The sequence below is a fragment of the Hylobates moloch genome, unplaced genomic scaffold (assembly GCF_009828535.3).
Source record: "Hylobates moloch isolate HMO894 unplaced genomic scaffold, HMol_V3 SCAFFOLD_18, whole genome shotgun sequence".
Taxonomy (NCBI): Eukaryota; Metazoa; Chordata; class Mammalia; order Primates; family Hylobatidae; genus Hylobates; species Hylobates moloch.
The window spans coordinates 13,900,511-13,916,711 of record NW_026652293.1 but is presented as its reverse complement, the minus strand read 5'-3'; the positions used below and the strand labels follow the sequence as shown (position 1 = coordinate 13,916,711).

Sequence of the window (16,201 nt, the reverse complement as noted above, 5' to 3'; positions counted from 1 at the left end):
AGACTGTCTCAAAAAAAAAAAAAAATACACAACTCTATAATATATGGAAAAATGATAATTCTACCTACATCATAGAATATTTTTTAAAATCAAAATGAATTAAATATGTTAAAGTATAAAAGAAAAGAGAGAAAAGAAAAAATAAAACATAAAAAAAGAAAACAAAAAAGAAAAGAAAAAAATGTGTGTTTGGTCTTAGGGTAGAAAATAATCTTTTTAAGCAGGACAAAACAAGCCCACTAAAGTAGTAACGGAAATAAAGAAATAGTAAATTTTCCTTGCACAACGTACAAGGATACATGTTGCAGAAATCTTTATAATAGCAAAAAATAGAATACTACAAGCTAAACATCCACCACTAAACAAATTATGATACAGTCATAGAATGGAATACTATGTACCTATTAAAAAGAATGAAATATATCTGAATGTCCTGGCATGGAAAGGGCTGCAAAATATATTGTTTGATTAAAAAAGAAGTTACAAAAAATAAGTATAGTAATAATTTTGTTTTAATAAAAAATGCACAGAATGTGTATGTACAAATGAGTCTATATGTACTAAGAATACTATTTTGAAAACAGTAAACATAGTCCTTATTTCCTCTATAAATCATATTCCCCTACAGTCCTATCATCTTATGGCTCCAAGGAAAGGAGTTCAAATGCTGCATCCACATGGGGAATGATATGACCTGACCATACAGAAAGGGGAAAAACTAGAGAAAGCCCTACATCTTCTAGAGATGGAGCAAAGTGGTCAGAACTCAACGGGTGAGATGAAGTAAATCTAGACAAACATGACTAGATCTGAGAACACTAAGGCTCATAGTAGACATATAGAAATAGCATTGGCAGAAAGAGGGATCTAGCAAGGTAGACATAATCAACACTGTGCACAATGTACAGAAGAGCCAGAGGTTCCCACCTGCTCAGGGGAGCAAGGACACGCTGGAAGGACTTAAGAAATGGCAGGGACTTTGAGCCAGAATGCAGCAGCCACAGGACCAGAGACTATGGTGGAGTCCAAGCTCAGCAACAGCAGATGCTAACACATACCAAAGACCAGGTGGGACTAGTTCTATCGCTGATGGTTTATTGAGAACATAGGTTGACACACACAGGGAAAAGCAAAGGACACCTCAGCTAGAAACAAGCAAGAACTCAGAGGACAGCATGTGTATCTTGCCTCCATCACCTCCCAACCCCTAGATGCACTTCTCCCATCACATGAGACAAGTTGGCTTTCCTCCACACCCGGATGCCTCTGGAGGAGGAGCTAGGAGTAGAGAGAAATCTTGGAAGTCTGAGTTAACCTGAAATGGGCGTAACTGGAAGAAACTGAGCCAACACAGATTGTCAAACAGATGTTCCAACCACAGCATCCATTGCTACCCATGCATAGAAGCTATACATTTTTGGCATAATATGAATTGCAGACTATTACATTTACACCAAATTACAGTGAAATTTGAAACTCATTTTGAAGACTCAATGAACATGACTTAGTGATAGTTTGGATATTAAAGTGTAAGAGAAAGGAAGAAGTTATTTATGGCCCACAGATATCTAGTTTGCTTGCTGAACAGGAGATAATACCATTAACCAAGATCTAAATATAGAATAGAGAACACTTGAGATAGGAATAATAGGAAAAAAATTAACCAATCTAATTTTGAATCTGTTGAATGTAAGGGTCTTTGGCACATCCTGGTAAATGTTTCAGGAGGCAGCTGGAAACTCTGACTCAGAAAAAGGTTTTGGAAGTCCATCATCAGGAACAGATAGAATTCTTGTGCTTCTGTAGCCAACCCTCTGTAAATTTTTTTGTTTTGTGAGACAGAGTCTGGCTCTGTTGCCCAGACTGGAGTACAGTGGCAAACCCAGCTTACTGCAGCCTCAAACTCTTGGGCTCAAGCCATTCTCCCACCTCAGCCTCCCAAGTACCTTGGACTACAGACACACACCACCACACCTGGCTAATTTATTTTATTTTATTTTATTATAGAGATAGGGTCTCACTTTGTTGCCCAGGCTGGTCTTGAACTCCTGGACTCCAGGGATCCTCCTGCCTCGACTTCCCAAAGTGCTGGGATTACAGACTTGAGCCACCATGCCCAACCCAACTCTCTGTAATTAAGCTCTAATTGGGTGGTAATCTCATCCCAATTACAAACTCTAAGAAGGTAAAAAAAAAAAAAAAAAAAAAAAAAAAGTGTGTCTTATAGATCCCCAATTCCCATCAGATTGTGCTGAGCACAGGCTAAGGCCCTGTGGATATGCAAGATTGAGCTATTAAACACTTGCTTTCTTGGTGGGTGGTAAACAGTGAGTACAGGTGGTATTTTTGGAATAAAAAGGATCTCAGGTTGGCAGAGATAGTTGCTCCTTTTATGTGCCTTCCCTTAAGATGGTGAGGTGCTTGTGCTGTGGAAAACAATGCCTGTAGATCTTGGAAGGTGTGCAGATATGAACCAAAGGCTCCCTTGAAATCAGAGGTCTGAAATTATAGCCTAACACCCCCCAACAAATGAGTCATTCACAGCTCTTTATGCAGTTCCTTCCGCTCACACAAGTAAATAGAAGCAAAATACTTCTAGTTTGTCTTAGTCAATATACTGTGAACATGTTAAAGGCATAATCTATAAATATCCTAGAGATTCATCTTAACCCACTCCAGAATAGAGTGAAAGGCTACTAGGTGTAGAGTCTATCTTGGATCACTGTTTATTTAAAACATTTCAGAAGGCAATAGACAGAAGAAAAGTTCACAGAGTAGGTTCAGAAATAAAATATAAATGGGGCTCAAAGCAATACACTCACACACTCCTTTTAATTTAGTTACACAGAACTCTTTGCCTTTCTCCCAAAACTCTTATTCCCAAACATATGCTGTTTCCTCTGCCTGAAAGACCATTAGGTTCTTTTTTCTCTGGAAAACTCCAACTCATTCTTCAAGACCTAGCTCAAAGTTCCTCCCTTCTGAGAAGAGTTCACTAGGCAGGGTTGGTGACACAGTGCTTCAATATAGGGGTTTTTTACATTCCATTGTTTCGGCCAGGCATGGGGGCTTGCGCCTGTAATCCCAGTACTTTGGGAAGCTGAGACAGGTGAATTGCTTGAGCTTAGGAGTTCAAGACCAGCCTGGCCAACATGGCAAAAACCCGTTCTCAAAAAATAAAAAATAAAAAATATATATATATATATACACACACATATATATACAAAAATGTATATATACACACATATATATATACAAAAATGGGCCAGGGGCAGTGATACGTGCCTTTAGTCCCAGGTACTTAAGAGACTGAAGTGGGAGGATGGCTTGAGCCCAGGAGGCAGAGGTTGCAGTGAGCCAAGATTGTGCCACTGCATTCTAGCCTGGGCAATAGAGTGAGGCCCTATCTCAAAAAAATAAAAAAATTTCCCCTACTAGACTTTGAACTCAAGGCTAGAGCTATAGGGAAGGGAGACCATTAGGACAAATATCTAATGCATGCAGGGCTTAAAACCTAGATGATGGTGGCTGGGCGCAGTGGCTCATGCCTGTAATCCCAACACTTTGGGAGGCCAAGGCGGGCGGATCATGAGGTCAGGAGATCGAGACCATCCTGGCCAACATGGTGAAACCTCATCTCTACTAAAAATGCAAAAAATTAGCCAGGTGTGGTGGCACGCACCTGTAGTCCCAGCTACTCGGGAGACTGAGGCAGGAAAATCACTTGAATCTGGGAGACGGAGGTTGCAGTGAGCCAAGATCGTGCCACTGCACTCCACTCCAGCCTGGTGACAGAGCAAGACTCTATCTCAAAAAAAAAAAAAAAAACCTAGATGATAGGTTGATAGGTGGTACACCAAACCACCATAGCACATGTGTATCTATGTAACAAACCTGCACATTCTGCACATGTATCCCAGAACTTAAAGTAAAATAAAATAACAAAAATTATAGGCCAGGCGCAGTGGCTCACGGCTGTAATCCCAGCATTTTGGGAGGCCGAGTCAGGCGGATTACCTGAGGTCAGGAGTTTGAGACCAGCCTGACCAATGTGGTGAAACCCCGTCTCTACTAAAAATACAAAAAAATTAGCTGGGTGTGATAGCAGGTGCCTATAATCCCAGTTACGTGGGAGACTGAGGCACAAGAATCACCTGAATCCGGGAGGTGGAAGTTGCAGTGAGCCAAGACCATGCCATTACACTCCAGCCTGGGCAACAAGAACAAAACACCGTCTCAGGAAATAAATTAAAAATAAATAAATAAATAAAATTATAAAAAAACTAATAAAGGAAAAAAAAAGACTAGAACTATATAATTCATTATTTTTTAAACCCAGAACCTAAGTACACATGAACTAAGGTAACTTAGGTTCTGGGTTAAGTTCACATGTACTAAGTAAAAAAATTACTACACATTGTTAGCAGAAGATGCCCAGTAATTTGAATTATGCCTCTGGTCCTCTACTCCAGGTCTGTAGTCTGATGCCTTGGAATCAACTTACACAGAAACGAAAGAGTGAATTCAGGTATGAGTTATACAACTCATTGACTGTAACCTCTCTCTCTCTCACCCTGGAAAATATAAAACACTGTGCAATAAACACCATATGCAAATGTTTGGCAGATTTAATTATAATACTAAAGTTTCTAGAGAAGCATCTCTGATATCCCTTCATTAATTTTCTGAGTATTTGGAGACAATAAAAGGTGGAAGGTATTTTTGGCTTTATCTGACAACATTGTCATAATGCATTTTGACATTTTTAAATGTATTTGAAGCTGATGAAATGGAAATTTTGGATTCTGGCAGTAGAGAAAGAACTTGAATTTCAGCCAGTGGATTCCCAAGATAAGTATTAGTGATTTATATTGAAAATGTAACGGAATACAGGGTTAGCTGCTAGCAGCTCAAAAGCCAAACTTGAGAGACAAGGGTTGGTGGGAGGAAAAGCAGGTTTGCTTGGAAAGCCAGCAAAACCAAGAAGATGGTGAACTAGCATTCTAAAGTATCATCTTAATCAGTACCAATTTCAGGTTCTTTTTATGTTAAGGGCAGGGGAAGGCAAGGGGGTTGGGATCAAGAGGTAACCAATAAACACAGACATCTGGGTGCCAGCCAGGGTCCAGGGAGGTTGGGAACTTCACTGTCTTTGGTCAGGTCACAATGCTCCTATAAATCTTTAAGAAAACATAGTTCATTGTTTACATATTTCTCTTTTAATCCCAGAGTTAGCCCTTAAAACTACATTATTGCTATTTTTGTATATTATCTCAGTGTTCTAAAATTATCCTTGCCTATGTGCAGGAATGGGTAAATGCCGCTTAAACAATCCTGGAGTTAGTTATGGTAGTTTTTTGCTGTTTCACTGTTACAATTCTCCACTGTCAAAAGACTCATTCCACAATCTTGTGAGATTAGGGACACTGGGACATTTTCTCTCAACTGGCTACTTCCAACTGATATTCAGGTCCTTGTAACAAAATGGGCTGGGCACAGTAGCTCACACTTATAATCCCAGCACTTTGGTAGGCTGAGGCAAGAGAACTGTTGAGTCCAGGAGTTTGAGACCAGCCTGGACATCATAACAAAACCTTGTTTCTACAAAAAATTTAAAAATTACCCAGGCATGGTGGCACATGCCAGTGGTCCCAGCTACTTGGGAGGCTGAGGTGAGAGAATTGCTTGAGCCCACAAGTTCTACACTGTAGTAAGCTGTGATTGTGCCACTTCACTCTATCCTGGGCAATAGAGTGAGACTCTGTCTCAAAAAAAAAAGAAAAGAAAAGAAATCAGACATTCAAAAACAATTTCAAGGTCCCCTCATTGACTTCACTGTCAGAGGGTTAAAACGTCTTTACAAGGCTGGGCATGGTGGCTTACACCTGTAATCCCAGCACTTTGGGAGGCTAAGGCAGGTAAATCACCTGAGGTCAGGAGTTCCAGACCAGCCTGGCCAACATGGCAAAACCCCATCTCTACTAAAAATACGAAAATTAACCAGACATGGTGGCAGGGACCTGTAATCCTACCTACTCAGAAGGCTGAGGCAGAAGAATTGCTTGAACTCAGGAGGTGGAGGTTGCAGTGAGCTGAGATTGCGCCACTACACTCCAGTCTTTGTGACAACAATAACAACAAAAAGTCTTTACAGTGGCTACACAGGTTATAGTTCATTACAATGTCATGTTAGACCAACCATACTCAACCATAATGTCATGTATGATTGCATTTTAATCAACCGAGAGGTGACTTGCAAGTAATCTATTACAAATAATAAAATACCAACATTTATGTATGATATTTTATACATAAATTACTGTATACCCAAGATAGGCCCTATCAATATATTATTATTATAATTATTATTATTATTTATTGCTTAGAATTTGTTATTTTTTCCAAATTAGAGATGAAAAGTTATAGTTACAGATAATTCTGTAGGAAAAGATGTAAACTGCCACCTACCCTGTCTATAACGTGGTCCATAGTTAGGAAGTAGCACTAGCTTCGATGGAGATTATGAATTATTTAAGTGCTTCATTACTCCACAATTTAAGGTGAAGAGGAGATTTTTCAAAATGTAAGTATACTCATAAGGGTAAGTTACATCTATGAATGTTAATATGTATGTTAAGACAGAAAACAGTAAGTACCTCGAAATTCTAGAATGCCTATTAATGAAAATAATGGCATGAAGAAATAAATTTCTTTAGCCAGTAGTCTTAACCTAATTCCATGTTTCTGTTATTTTGGGATTAGAAGGAGAATGATCTTGAGGGAGGGATGTCTAAACTTAGTTAAAGATAAGAGCTGTGAACTCAGAAAACTTGTGTTTTTTGTGGTTGGTTTTTTGGGGGGTTTGTTTTGTTTTGTTTTGTTTTGTTTTGTTTTGTTTTGTTTTGTTTTGTTTTGTTTTGTTTTGTTTTGTTTTGTTTTGTTTTGTTTTGTTTTGTTTTGTTTAGACAGGGTCTCACTCTGTCGCCCAGGCTGGGAGTACAATGGTGCAATCTCGGGTCACTAAACCTCCACCTCCTGAGCTCAATCAATCCTCCTACCTCAGGCTCCCCAGTAGCTGGGAGTACAGGCACTGCCACCATGCCTAATTTTTTTTTTTTTTTTTTTGAGTGGGAGTCTCGCTCTGTCGCCCAGGCTGGAGTGCAGTGGCGTCATCTTGGCTCACTGCAAGCTCTGCCTCCCAGGTTTGTGCCATTCTCCTGCCTCAGCCTCCCGAGTAGCTGGGACTACAGGTGCCCACCACCACGCCCAGCTAATTTTTTTGTATTTTTTAGTAGAGATGGGGTTTCACCGTGTTAGCCAGGATGGTCTCGATCTCCTGACCTCGTGATCCGCCCGTCTTGGCCTCCCAAAGTGCTGGGATTGCCTGACTAATATTTTTAAAATATTTTTGTGGAGACCAGATCTTATGATATTGCCCAGTCTGGTCTCAAACTGGCGGGCTCAAGTGATCCTCCAGCCTCATTCTCCCAAACTGCTGGGATTATGGGTGTGACCCACCACACCCAGCCAAGAACAGCCAACTCTTAAAATTTTCTCCTTCCTTCCCAAGAGGAGGAGAACTTGTGGCTGTGCTTTAGACATTATAAATAAATGTAAGTGAAAATTTTGTAGTTATTTATAGAGATACTTGATAGTTTTGTACCTCTCTAAATATTTTCCATTCTCCGGGGCTGAAAAAAAAAGAAAAAAGATTTGATTTCCAGGGAAATGGTGTTGAAGGGGAATTTTATCTGTATTTTCATTACCAATATTCTGAAATTATTCATGCAATGTAAAAAAATTCAAGGATCACAGTTGTTATTTTAGAAATGTTCCCTCCTCACCTATTGTGTGTCTTGCCCTTTGGCTTCTTTCATTTTTCTTGTCTTTTCTGACTTAATGTTGCTACTCTCGTCATCATTTATCCCTTTCCTTTTGATCCATCCTATAAATTACCCCCTGCCCTTGGTCTGAATTTGACATCACCAAGACCAGGTTATGCCTCTCTACTCTTCATTTTCATTCACTTTGCTTTCCTGTGCTTCTCTTTGCCCTCTAAATCCTGTACCTTCTACAGAATCCTTGAGGTCAACACTGAGATTCAAGTGGCAAGAGATAATAAGTTTTAAATGTCAAATGTTCTGTGAAAAAGAAAACCTTAAAGATGTATTTTGACTTAAACTCTTTTTTCCTTGATATATTTCTACTGTCATAAGAAGTTATGATTTCAAAGAGCTAGAGATCTATTTTCATCCATGAAAGATGTCTCATCCTACACAAAGGTCACCAAGCTTTAGGAAACATTGGGAGATGAAAACATATGCTTTTGAGAACATAATAAATACATCCTATTAAAAACAAATTTTTCTATACTTTTCCATAATTTTTAATTGTTTATAATTACTACTTAATACTTATTGAGGTTTCAGCTGAAATTTTACCGTAGAACAGCCAGCTTCCTTTCATACTAAAAAAGCAAGGGTTTATCAACCACTTACTATATACTTGTCATTGCTCAAAGCATTGAGAGATACAGAAAAATAAATATATAATCTCAGAGGTCTCAGTCAAATAAGAAAAGCAAATCTATAAATATGTAAGCAGCACAGTGTAATAATACATGCGTACTCCAATATTTGCCAAAACAATGATGGAACCATGGTGTTAGGAGATGCAGAGGTAGATTAGACATGGATCCTGCCCTTAATGAATTTACAGTCTAGTGAAGAAGAAAAGATAGGTACATGACAAATAAAACAGATTAGAAAATGAAACCTTGTTAAATTTTCTTAAAGGGGCTGTGAAATTTTGGAAAAGGAAACTTTTATTTACAACTATGGGAAATCAGAGAAGATTTCATAGAGATAATGATATGGAAGCTGGACCTTGAAGACATAGCAGTGGGAACTCTATTGTTTCCACTCAGTATTGCTGTGAACCTAAAACTGCACTAAAAAATAAAATTTAGCATGGAGCATGGTGGCTCAAGACTGCAATTCCAGCACTTTGGGAAGCCGAGGCAGACAGATCACTTGAGGTCAGGAGTTCGAGACCAACCTGGCCAAAGCAGATTATTTAATCTCTCCCTTTTTCCACTCACAGTAGCAGCTTCTGTTGGATTGATACACACTGAAGAAGTTTGCTTGGGCTCCGCCCCAAAGAACTGCAATCAGCTTTCACAATTCAGTTGGTCACAGTTGGGTGCTATATTGGACACTCCTCAGCCCACCTACCGCCCTGGGTGAGGGAACTGGGGAAGAAATCTTTTGTAGAACTTTCCTGGAGGTACAGAATTTCTGGTTCTCCTGATAATAGTTAGGCTCAACCAGTTTTTAGGGCATCTTCATAAGGCATATGCATGGCATGGGAAATGGGATACGGAGACCTCCTTTGAGACACTATTCATACTACAGCTTGCTAATCAGGGTGCTGAAATATACTGGTAAACAGCAAATGGATTACAGGCATGCTGAGAGATACTAATCTCCTTGGCACCCACAGCAACTAGGCTGGCTTGACCCCAAGAGAGTCACCCCCAGCCTTAAGCAGACTTCTTTGAGGATCTTCAGAGAGTTGAAGGAGCATGAGCATCTGGGCTGGAAGCAGGGGCTCAAACCTATAATCCCAGTACTTTGGGAGGTCAAGGCAGGAACTTGAGGCCAGAAATTCCAAACCAGCCTGAGCAACATAGCGAGACCTCCATCTCTACAAAAAAAATTTTTTTTTAATTAGCCAGGTGTGGTGGCACATGCCTATGCTCCTAGCTACTGGGGAGGCTGAGGCAGGAGGATCACTTGAGCCCAGGAGTTTGAGGTTGAAGTGAGTTGTGATTGCACCAGTGCACCCCATCTATTACTTGGATATTGACTTTAGGAGCCAGCTGCCTACATTATTTCAAAATAATAATAGAGCTACATTTTAAAGAATGTGCCTGCCTTTTTAGAGTGGTCACTTAGAACATACCAATACCAATGAGCATATAGACATATTTAATATATGCAACAACAAAGATTCAACTACTGTCTGCCCAGTGCTTGCCATTAGCCTTTTTGCCATCTTCCACCCTAATCTTGCTGGCAGGAATGCTCTTAGGAACCTGTTACATAACTCGTCCTGCAGCTCCATGAATCCCTTGTTCCAGGAGTTTGGATGGGGACTCCTGACAGGCACTGGACAGCCAGCAATTTAAATATCTGTCATCACTTAAGTCAGATACACCTCCCTATTTGCTATTAATGGTTTCTAAGTGACCATCCCAACAATGCAAGTGCCTTCTGCAAAATTTTGCTTTATTATTATATTGAAATACCTGGTATGGAAAAGTTTTATAGAAATCACATTATCATAAGAAATTTCAGTATTACAATTATAAGGAGAAGATAAGGAAAGGCTGTTATTTCCAATATAATTCAAGTGTTATAATTATTTTAAATAATTGTGAAGACTGGTTTAAATTTTGTTATATATTTGTGGGAAGAGAATCTATTGTTGAACATAAAAATATTGAAGAGACTATTATTTAAAAGTCTTAATCAGAAATTACATAAAGCCATTCAACTATAACACCTAATATTAAAAACTTACAGTCATAAAAGCAACTTTAAGGCCTCATTAAAAATTATGAAAATAGAGCTTCCAGATAGCTGAATACATGGAGGTTCCTGGAGGGTGGTACACCCAGGGAGGGTATGGAAGCTCCATTCCCCTTACCCCATATCTTACCCTATGCATTTCTTTGTCTGCATCCTTTGTAATATCCTTTATAATAAACTGGCAATTTTTTTTTTATTTAAAATAGAGAGAGAGAGCCAGGTGCGGTGTCTCATACCTGTAGCCACAATGCCCGGCCAGTAAATGTTTTTTACAAGGAAGCCAAAAACCTAGAAAGAGACGTTTACTTTATTGATATTGTCTGCAATGAAATTCCAGAGCACTACGACAAAGAATCTGAGGATCCTAAACATTTCAAGTCAGAGAAGACAGGATGGGGACAGTTAAGGGCAGGCTGAATAGATAGACATCAGCCCATCATGTGCTTCTACAAGCTGGAGACCGCCAGTGAGGCTGGAGGTCTGGAGGCTTCAGACCAAAGTAGGACAATTTGTACACAAGTCAGTCAAAGACGACATAGGCTTTTGCATGGGTTGATGAATGGTATGTGATAATGGATGATGTTCAGGAATACGAAAAAAACATGCCTGAGCAAACTAACATAAAAAGTTTGCAATCAACATTCCTCGCCTGCAAATGACATAGTGAGTCATGCCCAAACAAGTACATGACAATTGATGAAGTCTGATAATTTGAACGAGCCATTCAGGAAGCCACCAAGAGGAAAATTGGCATTGTCCCATCTGCAATTTCTAGCTCAAGCATTCCCCGACTGCCTTCTTCTGGCAGCAGTCCCCTTCTAGTGCTTCATCACTCCGTCACCCCTCGTTCCACAGATGTACCTGAATTGCTGTCAGGTCCCAAATATTGGCCCCGGAAAAAGTCTGCCCCAGTAACGCTCATGCTTCCAGACCCTGAGAAAAAAAGCCGCCCTGAATGTACTTGGCACATACTCTTCAGATAAACCATGTCAGCCCAAATCAGAGTTACTTCATATGGATATCTCATGGGGTTTTACATTTTCATTTTGGCTTTTTTTTTAAAAAAAAAAAAAAAAAAAAAAGTCTGATATAGAAAAAGATGCTTTATCACACAAACATGTTCCTTCAACCTCTGAGTGTGCATATGATTAAGTAATTTTACATATGATTCCCTAAGTATGCCACACAGCATCACATAAGATGTTAGCTGTAAGATTTGCAAGGGACAGAAGGAATCTTCTGTGGTCATAGCAGTAAGCCTGGGAGGAAGCCTTGTTATTGGGCATTTGATGAGGTTTGCAAGGACTCCAAGCATAAATAAGAGGCCGAGCACGGTGGCTCACGCCTGTAATCCCAGCACTTTGGGAGGCTGAGGTGGGCGGATCACCTGAGGTCAGGAGTTCGAGGCCAGCCTGACCAACATGGAGAAACCCATCTCTACTAAAAATACAAAATTAGCCAGGCTTGGTGATGCAGGCCTGTAATCCCGGCTACTTAGAAGGGTGAGGCAAGAGAATCACTTGAACCCGGGAGGTGGAGGTTGTGGTGAGCTGAGATCGTACCATTGCACTCCCGCCTGGGCAACAAGAGTGAAACTCCATCTCAAAAAAAAAAAAGAATCAATAAATGAAAACTTTGCACCACTTTGTTACAAGGTGTGGTAAAACATAGTAAAGGTGGCTGGGCACGGTGGCTCACACCTGTAATCCCAGCACTTTGGGAGGCCAAGGTGAGTAGATCACTTGAGGCCAGGAGTTCAAGACCAGCCTGGGCAAATGGCAAAATCCTGTCTCTGCTAAAAAAAAAAATACAAAAATTAACCAGGTGCAGTGGTGCACGTTTGTAATCCCAGCTACTCGGGTGGCTGAACCCTGGAAAGCGGAGGTTGCAGTGAGCCAAGATCACACCACAGTACCCCAGCCTGGGCAACAGAGTGAGACTCTGTCAAAAAAAAAAAAAAAAAAAGTAAAGTCAATTTCCACTCATCAAACCTGAAATTCTCCAAAATACTCTCAGGCATAATATACTTAATTGTTAAATTTTGAACTGCTGATCATCAATATTTGAATGCCAATAGTTATTAAGGTCCCTATGTTGTTAAGTGTGACTCAGGATTTGGGGCCTAATTAACTCTTTGAACTTTTAAAAATTTTAATTATCAATCTTTAGAGGTTCCAAGTGCAATTAATGATAACTTATTTATGCTTTCCACAGAATTTAATAAAGATTCCACTTAGAATAAAAAAACAAGATAGTGCACAAAAGGATTTGGTTAGAAATTGAATTGATTTATGGCAATGAACTGCTTCCTGCTCTATATCAAGAAATGATTCATTTGGCTGAGGATGCACTTCCCTGCAAAGGGGAAACCAATATTGTGCAGTGGAGACGCCTAGGTTTTGAAGACCAACAGATTGAGCTCAATTCTAGCTCAAAAATTTGCTACCTGTATAACCTTGGTCAGCAGCTCCAAATGTCAATTTTATTAATTGTGACTTACCTCTTATTTAATCAATAAAAAATGCTTAAGGGGCACCTTCTCTGTACTGGGTATTATTCCAACTGCTGTAAATTCAGCAATAAAAGATCCCTGTCCATCACAGAATTTATTTTTTAATCCTTTTTTTTTTTTTTTTTAATTGAGACAGAGTATCACTCTGTTTGTTACCCAGGCTGGAGTGCAGAGGTGTGATCTCGGCTCACTGCAACCTCTGCCTCCCAAGTTCAAACAATTCTTCCTCAGCTTCCCGAGTAGCTGGGATTACAGGTGCACACCACCACACCCGGCTAATTTTTGTATTTTTAGTAGAGATGGGGTTTCACCATGTTGGCCAGGCTGGTCTCGAACTCCTGACCTCAAGTGATCCACCCGCCTTGGTCCTTGATACAAAGTAAGTGCCCAGAAATGTGAATTTTTTCCTATTTCTCCAATATACTACTTTTTCAAAATTCATAAACATCTCAAAGCAAAAAAAAATCCACTTGTTTCTGTCTTTTAATAAATAAAATAAAAATTATGAAAATATTTTATTGGTTTTCTATTTAATATGTCCCCCAGTGCTGTGGAATTTCTCTTCTCTTCATAATCATTTAATATAAACAATAGTGAATTGTTCCCCTGGCTTCATATAGACACCCTAAATCTCCTTCAGTTTACCCCAGTGTGTGGTACAAATATCATTTTAGGGCCAGGAGAAGTGGCTCACTCCTGTAATCCCAGCACTTTGGGAGGCCAAGGTGGGCGGATCACTTGAGGTCAACTGTTCTAGACCAGCCTGGTCAACATGGCGAAACCCCATCTCTACTAAAAAAAAAAAAAAAATACAAAAATTAGCTGGGCATGGCAGTGCACATCTGTAATCCCAGCTACTTGGGAGGCTGAGGCATGAGAATCACTTGAATTCGGGAGGCAGAGGTTTCAGTGAGCCGAGATCGTGCCACCACACTCCAGCCTGGGCAACAGATCAAGACTTGGTCTCCAAAAAAAAAAAAAAATCACTTTAGTGTGTGTGCCATGACATGGAAAAGCTTAAGAGACACTGATTTATACTGATACACATTGACCATAAGATTTGCAGAAAACATGCAAATGAGGAACACTTGCTAGAGTATGGCTATCTTTATCAGTGCATTCCCTGGAAAGGCTAGCCTTCTCTTGTAACTATTTGGAAATGAAACAGAAATCCTGAGATTTATAGAGTAACCTTGATTCTTCAATTCTTTCTTCTCCCAATTCCTAAGTAACGTGTTCTCATCTAATTCTTTTCGATTTTTCAGATCTTGCCAGTAAGCTAAATTGATGGATTATCTGCTTATCTTATATCCAGTATTCAACTATGTATCCTGGGAAGAATACGGAAAAAAAAAAAAAATGGTACCACAGACACTTAGACTTTGAACCAACCTTAACCACAAGAGTTAAGGAATGAGGGTCGCCGGGCGCGGTGGCTCACGCTTGTAATCCCAGCACTTTGGGAGGCCGAGGCAGGCGGATCACGAGGTCAGGAGATCGAGACCACGGTGAAACCCCGTCTCTACTAAAAATACAAAAAATTAGCCGGGCGTGGTGGCGGGCGCCTGTAGTCCCAGCTACTCAGAGAGGCTGAGGCAGGAGAATGGCGTGAACCCGGGAGGCGGAGCTTGCAGTGAGCCGAGATTGCGCCACTGCACTCCAGCCTGGGCGACAGAGCGAGACTCCGTCTCAAAAAAAAAAAAAGGAATGGGGGTCCCAGAAGGGAGGTTGGAAATGGTCTAAAATGGAAAAGGACACATACAAAGAGGCGTATGAGAAGCAACTTTACACAAAAGATGAGGGCAATGCAGCCCCAGAGTAAACTGATTCACTGTAAGATAGCAACTTAAAATGCAGCTCACAGCATATGAAATGTCTCCAGTTGAATCCGAAGGACTAAAGCCCAGGACAAAGCAAAGAGAGAAGCCTCGGATCTCGGCCTATGTAATTTTCTGTGACTCCAAGATCAAGTAAATAAATAATGGGCAATAACCGACTTCGTTTGGAGCCATTTAAAATGATTGCCTCCTTCAGCAGTGGCGTAGGACACCCAGCACACAGATAGGACCTGACAGGCAGGCGGTCAGGAGATGGCAGTGAGCGTGAAGCTATTGGTAGGAAGGTATCTGGGAAAGAAAAAGCACTTGCCTGAAATCCCCAAAGCTTTCTCCATTAATGCCTGTTTTAAAATGCCCAGAGCATTTCTGTGAACTATTAAGGGGAGGCAGAGTTACCTAATAAGGCCGTTAAATTCATTAGTTGTGTGCTTGATCTATGTCTGCCTCAAATGTGCATTGGAACAAGGCCTAGGATGTTAAGTCTGTCAGAGGTCATAATCAATAGCAATGTGGTCACTTGGTCCTGAGCCATAGTGAAAGGTTGAAGTCTCCTCCTAAACCCTTTCTTTGAAAATGCAAATGGTTAATTACTGTCATTTGCATCTGCAGCTATGCAAGCTATGATAATGATGTGCTATAATGAAACCTATGCCTCAGGCTATAAGCTGATGACCTGAGGGGCTGAGGGAAGATTCCCTCCACCTGTGTACAGGGATTTCCGATTCTAAAGCATGTTAGAAAATTTGGGGAATTGTTCATAACTTAGGGCAAGCTCCTAACGGTAGATAAGTTATGTTGGATCTTACTTTCATAACTTCCAGGAATTTTACATGCCAGAGTTTGTTAATCTCCATGTTGTCAAACACTCACAGAATTTATTTGGGTCAAATACTGTTTAATCATGATTGGATACTAATTTATAAGGCTCTATCAAAATATGTGCATCAAGGACACCTTGATTCAAGTCTATTTTTTTCTATTAGACCAAAAAAAAAAAACAAGTCTGCTCTTTATATAAAGACAACGATATCCTTAATATTCTTTTTCTTTTTTTTTTTTTTTTTGTGATGGAGTCTCACTCTGTCACACAGGCTGGAGTGCAATGGCACAATCTTGGCTCACTGCAACCTCCTCCTCCCAGGTTCGAGGATTCTCCTGCCTCAGCCTCCTGAGTAGCTGGGATTACAGGCATGCACCACCATGCCCGGCTAATTTTTAGATTTTTAGTAGAGATGGGGGTTTCACTATGTTGGCCAGGC

General features: G+C 40.2%; 1 pseudogene; it reads left to right on the top strand.

Moving 5' to 3' along the window:
- Positions 1-900: 900 nt before the first annotated feature.
- On the top strand, positions 901-14,392 carry LOC116457967 (cytoplasmic phosphatidylinositol transfer protein 1-like; annotated as a pseudogene).
- The last annotated feature ends 1,809 nt before the right edge of the window (positions 14,393-16,201 follow it).